Source organism: Lactuca serriola, chromosome 4, assembly GCF_051521515.1.
Source record: "Lactuca serriola cultivar US96UC23 chromosome 4, Lser_US96UC23_V15, whole genome shotgun sequence".
Lineage (NCBI taxonomy): Eukaryota > Viridiplantae > Streptophyta > Magnoliopsida > Asterales > Asteraceae > Lactuca > Lactuca serriola.
This window is the reverse complement of record NC_136411.1, coordinates 9,797,011-9,807,906: the sequence shown is the minus strand read 5'-3', so window position 1 is coordinate 9,807,906 and position 10,896 is coordinate 9,797,011. Positions and strand designations below refer to the sequence as shown.

At 35.6% G+C, this 10,896-nt stretch overlaps 1 non-coding gene across 1 annotated transcript; it reads right to left on the bottom strand.

Moving 5' to 3' along the window:
• Window positions 1-418: 418 nt before the first annotated feature.
• Window positions 419-525, bottom strand: LOC145103393 (small nucleolar RNA R71). Its single transcript, XR_013706487.1, has one exon. It is a non-coding gene; the product is annotated as a small nucleolar RNA R71 (small nucleolar RNA).
• Window positions 526-10,896: the final 10,371 nt, after the last annotated feature.

Here is a 10,896-nt window from a genome sequence, read left to right as displayed (position 1 = left end):
GGATTAAGACCATACAAAAAGCGAGTTTGAAGAAATGGTGGGTATCACGAGAATGACTATGGGAGATTATAAGAAGAGGATACGTGAAAATAATGGACCACGTCTTGTACCACCTGAGATTCCAGTTGAAAGAAGTTTTAAGCTCAAGGGGCACATTCTATCATTGCTCAAAGACATACCATTTTCTGGGAAAGAATATGAAGACGTATTCAAGCACGTTGATGAAGTAAAGGACATTGAAAACTACTTTAATGTTCCAAATGTGGTACCAGAGTCATTATTACTTAGGATGCTTCTGGTAACACTTACCGGTGAAGCTAAAGTTTGGTTGAAATCACTTGTACCCAAATCCATTACTACATGGTAAAATCTTCATGACACTTGCATCAAACAATTCAATCCACCTTCAAAGATCTCAAAGCTAAAGAAAAAGATTGCTAATTTTCAACAATAAGTTAGAGAATCGTTATGTGAAGCATGTGAGAGATTCAAAGGGTTACTTAGGAGTTGTCCTCAACATGATCTAAATGTCTAACAAGAAGTGTCAATTTTATATGAAGTGAATGTCACAACCATACAACTTCTTGACTCTCAAGGACCAATGACAAAGAAAGAACCGGAAACCATTAATGAGTTGATTGAAGAATTTGCAAAGCAGTCACACAAGCTTCATAACCCATGAGAATATGTTACTAGAGGTAATGGACATGGAGGGAAAGAGAACATAGCTGCAGTTTTGGAAAAATTAGAGAATATGGATTGGAGGGTGACGAAGATGGATCAATCTATACACGGCATAAGAGTTAGATATGACAATTTTCATGGGCCACATTTAACAAAGGATTACGATTTGGACGAGTAGGGGAATAAGAAAGCACAAGTTTTCTACTCTAGTGCAGACAAATATGATGAAAATTAAAGAAAGCCAAAAAGGAGTGGTTGCCTTATGATGAGTACAAGAAGCAAAAGGACGAGAAATATACACAAACCGGTCGAGGCTACTACCAAAAAGAACAACCACCACCCGAGAAGAAATTGTACTTTGAGTCAACACTTAATCGATTTATGGAAGCTTGTGAGAAAAGACATGATACTACTGATGCTAATGTGAGAAGTCATCAATCTTCCATCAAGAACATAGAGACTCAACTTAGGTAATTCACAGTAGTTGTTAACTAGCAGTTACCTCCTAAAAATCCCGACCCAAAATCACAACCTCATGTACTGGCAATTTTTATTGAGAAAAAGGTTCATTCTGAGCCATTAATGACCCATGTTATAGTCACTAAAAAGCCCAATTTGTATTTGAAAGAAGAGAAGCCCGAAACTAAAAAAGAAAAACATGAGTCGTGTTCTGACGATTCACCACGCCGTGGTCACGGGAGAAACTAAATTCTTCTCTTTTAAATCGTATCAACCTCCTTTACCATTCCTATCTCAAGCGCTTAAGAATGCTCTAGAGCCGGAACAAAAGGAAATTGATGGAACAAGTGTTATCCCTCTCAATAAATGCTCCATTTTTATAGTTCATGGCTAAGCTTCCTAAGTTTGCTAAGGATGTGATAACTAAGTGCAAGGAGTTGGAAAAAGCATCTACTATCATTCTTAATGAGTTGTGTTTAACTAGAATCATCAATGGGTTACCAATCAAAATGGGAGATCCGGGCCAACTAACTTTGCCTTGTGAATTTGGCAGTTCTAATTAAATAAATGCTTTAGCCGATTCGGGGGCAAGCATTAATCTTATGCCATATTCTTTCTACAATAAACGTAGTATACCAAAGCACCATAATACACAAATGACACTTCAAATGGCAGATCATTCAATCACTAACCCACATGGAATCATTGAGATTTGTTGGTAAAAGTGGGGAAATTTATTTTTCTGGTTGACTTTATGGTTCTTGTAATGAAAGAATATGAAGACCTTCCCATAAGCTTAGGAAGACCATTCTTGAGTACCATAAGAGCCCTTGTAGAAGATGAAGAAATTACTTTTGAGATGAATCCAAAAGTGAGTTATGAGATGCCAAGAGATGAAGTGCTTAGGATGAGTTATTTGGAAGAAGAAAAACTTAGTGAGCCAGACGAGATGGAGAAATTGATGGAAGAAGAGTTAAAGGTTTGGGAGAAACCTTATGCTACAAAAGTCTAATTTTCTAAACCAAGAGCTTCAATTCATATGACTTTGGAGGTGTTCGTGTTCACTACACCCACGACTCAAGTAGAAGAAGCAAGTGAAAAAAAAGAAGATTATTCGAGTGAAGAAGTTGAGATAAATTATGGATAAATGGGTGAGGAAATACAAGAGCCATTAATTGTCAGAATGGAGTTAGAAAAAGAATGTCAAAAAGAAGATGAGAAGAATTTTAAAGGGGAAAACAAGGGATTGAAATGCAAGCATTAAGAAAGCGCCAATCAAAAGAAGAACGAAAACTCAAACAAGACGTACATTCAACCAGTTCAAGCATATAAGTGAAAGTGAAGAGAGAAAAATGAGAAAAGGGAGATCTCACTCCTAACCGCAACAATGTAGAGTGGGAAGGAGTCTGGCTCACGACTCTTTAAAAATAAGCACTTTTCGGGAAGCAACCTGATTTTTAAGAGTTTGTATTTTTTTTCTTTTAATTTTTGTTTTTAGTTTTAGTTTAACTGAATGATCATGTGTTTCTCTAGTCCTTGATCTTATTTTGTAGTATTAAATGAAAGTGAAGTAGTGAAGGAGCTTAATTGATGAAGAAGCCGTGAGATTTTTAAAAGATTATAATTGAAGAGCATATTTTAAAATAAGTGTGGGATTCCTACTAGCTAAAGAGAATAGTTTGAAGAATTTTACTGAAAGAAAAGGTCGGGAATGATCTAAATCTCTTAAGAAGGGACGATACATTATTTTAAGACATTCTGAGAAGACACCACGATGTGACCATCATCTCCACATCGTGGCATTTGATATTATCACGACTGCATCAGACATCTTACCATGAAGTGGCATCATTAGACCACACTGTAGAAATCTTATATTTCATGATCATGACAATTTCAAACACGACACAACGACGTGGCTTGCTTTCCCACGACGTGGCTGAGGTTCAACACACTTTTTGAAGAATGTTTCTTTGGTTTATTTTGATCTGGCTCATTTACATTCACAAGAAGAAAGACCAGAAGTACTTTTTCCAGCCATTATACAAGATGTCGAAGCTTTACCACACAAGTTTCAGAATTCGATCTTGCTACTACTATCCCAGGGGAGTGTTCTAATTTATCCTCTTTAATTTTATGTTCTTTAATTGTTTAAGTATGCAGTGGGGACATTTCATTAATTGGGGTAGGGTGTCAAATATAAGAATACAAGCACATTGAGAAAAAAAATTGAAAAATGACTAGATTTTTAAAAAAAATTTAAAAATTATTATAAAGATTTGAAAAAATAATCTAAAAATAGAATCTAATTAAAAAACTGTTGTATTATTATGTTAAGATCTAGGTTGCCAGCATTGTGTGGGATGATCCTTCACGAGTTTCAATGTTTATTTGAGCCAATATATGTTATAGTGTATTTGTGGCTTCCTTATCCTGATGAAATCATGAAACAAAAATACGACCTTGCTTAGTTTGAGGGCCATAATATGTTTATCATTGTGTACCAAAAATATATCTAGGAGTGCTTATGTAGTCATTGCACCTTAGACTAATACCTTTAACCAATAAGGGTTAAAGTTAAGTTATCTTTCTTAAGCATGCATATGGTTTGTTTTAGGATTTTTAGTTTTGAGTCAAAAAAAGAAAAAAAAAATAGAAAAGAAAAATAAGTTACAAAAGATTGAGAGAATAAGAGTCTACAAAGTTATGCAAATCAAGGAGTATCATGAAGAAAAGTTCAAAATGAAAAGATAAGAAAATTCAGTTGCTCTGATACCAAGTGAAAAGATGAGAAAAACTCAATAAACCTAGACTAGAAGAGTCTAAGTATTGAAAATACTGAAACCGAGTTTCATAATTGTCAAGTGGCAAGTTATGCGGAAAATAAAGAGTTGTGAACCACCAAGTTAATGATAAAAACATTTTTGTATGTTCAAGATCAATGATGTAAAAGTGTCTCATATTCATAAAGATTCAGTTACAAGTGTTTGAACGGTAAACCAACTAAAACACTCAAATGGCTCTCTGAAAAAACTAGTCTATGCAGTAATTGAGCAAAACGAGCAGGGAATGGGCAGAATGATCCGAATTGAACAACTTTATAATGGATCCCAAGGGGCCTATTTATAGGCTTTGTAAAAGCCCATGACATGGCCTGACCAATCAGGTGTTGACACGTCATCATGACTTAGTCATCAGTTAACACCTTTACCCTACTTAACGAAGAATGGACGGAATAATCCAATTCTAATAGTATGTCGTTACGGTTCCATCCAAGTTTTGTGTCTTCATGTTTCTAGAACCTTCTTGATCAATATTGAAAATGTGATGAGCAACATGAGCATCATGTTGCTCCATTGTCTTCTAAGATGTCATCAACTTCTAGAAGTTTCATTAATCAAGTTGAGATGTTTCTTCAATGTTGGAATGTGTCTTGAACTTGAAGATGCACAACTACATGTTTGTGATTAACCGTGGACAAAATGCATGTGCCATTGAGTACTTGGACGTGCTATCATTGTACATGATGTGCCATGTAAGTTGTAGTCTTGTTGAGCCATTAATGTGATCATGTTGATCCATTGACTTGAGATGAGCCACCAAGTATTCATGTTGATCTATTAACATCTTGTTGAGCTATATAGTCATAGATAAGCCAAAAATGTTTCTGATGAGCCATCAATATTCTAGATAATCCACCAATATCTTGATGCTCCACATATGATCTAGATGTGCCATCTGAGATCATGATGGTCCAAATTTCTTTTTGCAAGTGCTCTAAGTAAACTTCTAGTGCTCCATGTGTACAACAAGTGCTCCATGACAACATCAAGTGTTCCAACATCTGATTCTTCAACACTTGTTGAATCTTTAGGATCTTTCTAACCTGAAACATTCTGATAATGTTTGTTAGAGTGATATAGATATAGACTAAACTTATTTTAAGTGACAATCACATACAAATATTTTCCAACAGTTTCCCCCTATGTGATGGTTATTGAAGTAAGGAGTTGAATTAAAAGCAATATCATGCATGATGAAATTACCAAAAATAAATTACTAGTTGCAAAAAGAAAACTTAATCCACATGTTAAAAAAAAAAGAGAAAACAACAAAAACACACAATCTAAACTTTGTTCGTAAGTTTAGTAACCACTGTTGAAAACATAAAAACCAATTAAGTTCGTGTATCATCTTCACCCTTAACGAATTATCTTGGTCTCCCATTCTCTTCAACAAAACAACGATGCCTTGAATAAATTCAGAAGAGAATAGATGTTTCAGAGATATTCTCATGAATCTTAGTCGACCTTTAGACGAGAATACAACTCCTCTGTGTTTTCTTCAGTATTTTCCCAGGTGACTCATTTTCTACATTCAGATCTACATCTAGCTTGTCAGCTTCCTTTTCTCCAAGCTGTCCAATTTCCTAGTCAACATTGAAATCAATAACCATGTCCAACACATATTGCCTTAAGCACTATAGGGCATTTGCATAATCTTCATTGGTACTTGCCCTCTGCTTCAACCAAATAATCAATGATCCGATATCAACTTGATTTATCCTAGGGAAATCAGCTTTAGAAAACGTGAATTCAGAGTTATCGGTCCTTTTTCCTTGAAAGAATGCATATGGAATCTTTTGAAATTCACGTATGCCAATTTTTCTAATTAAAGAAATCTTGAACTTTGACCATACATATAGAACTTGAATTGGTTTCTTCAAGAAGAATCTTTTCTTCACCTCTTCAATGTCTATATCAGGCTTAACTGGATATATTGCACTTGGTCGTAGATTGAACTTTGTACCATTCGGGGGTGCAGGAATATGCCAATTTTCTTTAGATTGGTCTGATGGAGGTGTGAAGGAATTTGTGGGCTTGATAACCTTGATCTTCGGATAAGAATATCTATCAAGATTTAAGAAGATGGTCCCCTTTGGAGATGGTGCTCATAATTGTTCATAGTGCCATGTGTTTGTTTCTTTAGGAAAGATCTCTGAAGATTTCTTTTTTAGATGCACCTTTTTATTAGCCTTTAATTGCTCTGCATGAAGATCATTTGCTAATTCTTTATCCACCTTTAGTTGAGCCTCTTTGGCCAACTCTTTCTTAGACTTTAAGACAACCTTCTTTTTTGCTCTATCCTTAGGATCAATTTGATGAAGCTTTGGTTGAACGATTGGTTCTAATATTGAGACGGTTTTGGTGACGGAAATAATTTTCCTTCTTAGCAACTTAAGAGTTGGATCCTTGATCCCTTGCTATCGAACCAGTTCTTTTTCTTTTTCTACAATCTTTGTTCTGTTTTGATGAGCTTTTAATCTTACATCAATCACCATTTTTTAGAGTGACTCTAATTTCCATTTTCTTATTTTCTGAAACTCATATGGTGAGTCCGGGTTTGATGAATCATCGAAGATTGACTTGATCTAGACTCGTCTACCTTTTCCCCATTTGGTTCTGGTGGCCTGTCATTTGAACCAGATAATTCTTCTAGGATGAAGTCAAGCTTAGAATCAGATGAGGAAACTTTTTGATGAAGTTCACATATATCAGAAGATGAAGATTATGAATTGATACTCTTTAGTTCATTGACGAGTAGTTGAACAGTTTTCTAAAGGGAAGAGATATCACCCGAGTAGTCATGATCTTTTTAAGAATTGGATTTTGGGAGATTTGCAATGTCATATCGCAATGAATCCAATTGATGTTGAACTTGCTCACTAAATGCTTGGTAGGGAGAGGTGGAAGATGATGCCAAAGTTTTAGATAGTTCTATAATTTACTTCTCAAGAGTGGAAATGTATCGTTCTTGAGCAGTGACATGATTTTGTAGACAATCTTGCTTTATAGACGGAATCGAGATTCGATAACTAATGAGGAAAATGATCAATCTTTTGATACATTAGAGAGAGATAATATTTGATGGTCTTTGGAATCTTCAGATCTAGAGTTTCGATCTGTTGCATGTTACGAATAACTTGCCCCTTTATATATGAAGTTGTGCCATTAAAGTCTTCAATGGTGTCCTTAAGTTTTTTCACCTGTGCTTCTGTTTTCTCATTAAGGATACACATATTGTCTGCCATACGTTCAAGATACCATTGAAATTTGTCCAAATATTTAGAATGAGAAGATGTGTGAAAGCGAATTTCCTCAATACCATCCGCTACCATCTGGGAAGTTAGTCGAATACGTTTAGGTTCAGGTTCATATGTATTTGGTTCATTTGTATTTGCTGGAGTATCATCGTCCTGAGGAGGATCTGGTGGAAAAGAAGAGTAATTAGCTTTTTAAGTATCATCATGTCCTTGTGACTCTTTTTGAGGTGAGGAAGAGTAATCATCAAGATCGATGTTGAATGTCCTGGTAGATGCTTTGTAGTATAGCACGATTGACATGTCATTTGGTTCATCATCAACTAACAATCCTTCACTAGAAGTTATGTGTACCGTCTAGATCGTTGTATCCTCATCTTGATTATATTGTATTACAAAGCTCTTAGTAAGATTTTCAAGTTTGAATTTCATGTCACCTTCTTATTCATCGTCATAATTAACCAATGAGACACGATTGCTTGGACCTTCTAGATTCGACTGAAAGTATGCTGGTGAATCTAGAGCTGGGGATGATGATTCGACATAAGCAGATGGAGCTTAAAATAAGGAATCTAAGAAAGAAAGTGGCTTAGAGGTTGTACTAGATTTAGAAGGAGATGTGGGTTCATCTAAATCTGCTCCAATATCATCTTCAGATACGTGTGGAGATGGGATAGAAGGTAGTTGATCTGAGTTTAATCGTTTCTTCTTCTTTGCCGACTTCTTGGATGCATGATCTGAGTGCTTCCTTTTCCTTTTGGGAGACAAAGTAGTTTCCTGGATGTAGTTTTTTATATGAGCGTACAGAGACACTGTGTTCATCTAGTTTTGCTAGAATAACATTTGGAATGATGACTGGATGTGAAAACTTAGATTCATATGCAGTACAAATTCGATACGGTGACATATGAAAGAATGGTGGCAGTGGGCCTTCTAAAATCTCCTTTGGTTCGAGATTGCTATTATTTATGATATCATGAATAATGATGGGCCACCAACGAGGATGATGAATTAGGAACTTAGTCTTTGAGGCAGGGAGAAAGGTAAGGAAGTATTCCCAAAGAATAGATGCATAGTCAATGTTGATATTATAGAAAACTCCATACATGACAATCCAATATCTGTTTTACCACGACTCCGTCCACCAACAGATCCGAAAAGACACCTAGTGAGGACAGAACTGAGAAAGTGCTATGGTGTGGAAAGCCAAGCTTTCTAAATTCTTGAAAGGTTTGGTTTAACTTTTTCTTCACATTTGTACCCCATTTCCTTGGACATTGTCAACAGTTGAGTAGAAGAAGGTGTGACAAATGTTGAAGGTTTAGGAGAACCATCTCTTAGACTTAAAGAAATTGCGAGCTCTTCTTTAGTGAGAACCAAGTTAGGTCGAAAAAGGTTAAATTCAACATCTAGTTGTTTTGACTTTCTTCTTGGCGATATGACTGCAGATTGAAAGACGTCTGAAATAAGAGACTCTAGAGTTAGAGAAGTAGCTAGGAGTGCATATGCTAGTGGGCATTTTTGCAAATATTCAACAATGACACCAACTTATTTTGTTTGTTCCTGAATTTTAAGAATGCAATATAGTTTGATGTAGCCATTCGAGGTAATGATGTGCTTGTTACATTGGAAGGGCAAGTTGCTTGAGATTTGGACGCCTTATCAGAAGATTTTGCTTTGGATATTTTTCCATCTTCTTTGGGAGCCATATCTTAAGTAGAAAAAAGAATAGAAAAAAGAAAAGAAAATTAGGAACCGATTGTTAATTAAAGAGAGATAGCTAGAGAATAGTAGCATATAACTTTAACTAAGTTCCAAAAAAAGGAGGGGGAGTTGAAGAAAAAAATGTATGAATTTGCATTAACTAAACAAAGTTGAGACTTGATTATTAGTGTTGATTCAACTATAGACAAGAGGAATCTGCAAATTCAAATTCACTAAGTATAGGCCTGAAAGTGAATGACATAACAAGTAGGAATAAAAGAGCAAGGACTTGATGTCATATAAAGCAACAAAAAAAAATTGATGTTACTAAATCATAGAAAAAGTGAAAGGATCAAGTAAAGCTGCTAAGTCATGGCCTATGATGACTATGGTGGAATTTTAACCTATTTAGAAGACTAAGGACAAGGAAGAGAGATTTTCTTGGAATTATAAGAAAATTTCAGCCTTAAGATGAGTTGCTAGGGAAGAAACAATAGCATACCATAATAAGGAAGCTCCATGAGAGTTTCTAGGGAACCAACTTTAGCATGTCGTAATAAGAGAGAAAAATACATATACATAGGATAAAAGTAAAGTCTTTAGGAAGAAAAGTTGCTAGGAAAGCAACTATAATACCCTATGAATAGGAAAAGTAGTATTATCCCAATAAATCAAGGATAGAATGACAAACCCATTAGGAACAACGAGTAACCTTCTTGCTATAATTTCAGGATAACAACCCTTCAATGCTAACCTTGATTGACCCGACCTCCATTCAGACTATGATTCAACATCAAGTCTCTGATACATTAAGGAATCTCAAAGATAGTAAAGATGAGGAAACAATAAGGAAGTTAGTCAAATGACAAAAACCTATCAAGATTTTATTAGTAGTAAGGCGAAATATTTTTATGGAGACAGAGGAGTAGATAGTTTGATCCACCAGATAAAAGAGATAGAGAACAAGTGTGCTAGTGAACATAGAGTCAAGTTTGGAAGATGAAAATTTATGGGAAGAGCTCTCCTCCAGTGGAGTGTCTAGGTCAAGGCTTTAGGAACAAACGAAGCTTATGCAACCCCCCCTCCCGTTAGGAAGAGCTAAAAGACGCAGATGATGAAGGAGTTCCGTTTTAGAAAAGACGTGGCACGAGTGGAGCAGAAATTCAGTTATCTTAGCACCAAGGAATCATACTTGAGATTTTACATGGTACTCTTTGAGTACCTAGTCACCATACGCCTTGAGTTGGTAAACTTGGCGATCCTAAAGATCAATTCATATCTCCAAGGGTTAGCTCGCCATATCAGGATCGAGGTGCAAGCACACCAACCCAATACATATGAGGAAGCTAAATATTTAGCCTTCAGTCTCATGGAACTTGTTCCCTAGAACTTTAGAAGGAGTAGAAGAGGTCCAAATAACTTAAGAACACATGGCAAGGAACCACCAAGGGCAAAGCTAGTCAATCCTTGTGGAAGGAAAGAGAGGAAAAAAAGCCTCGTGAGAGATCATCCACTCCACCAAGGGGATACTTGGGATGACTCCTATTGTGTAGTAATTATGCACTTCATCATCTGGGCAAATGTGAGGAGTTTATGTGTAACAATTATGAAAGACCATGGCACATTGCAAACGCTTGCAGGATTCAACCGGGCTAGTAAAAGGGAATGATGGAAGTTAGAATAAGTGATCTAGGGGAAAATCTCAAAGGAATGATTAAGTAATGTTTAACAAGGGAATTGGAAACCCTTGAAGTAATGCTCCTTATATATATATATATATATATATATATATATATATATATATATATATATACATATACTTTTGACTATAGGTAGTAATAGATAAATAAAATATAAATCCTTCTAGAAATCCACTCCAGTGTTAAGATAAAAGGCTTAGATTTCCTATTGGCTTAAAATAAGAATGAAATCAAATCGAATTTCAAAAG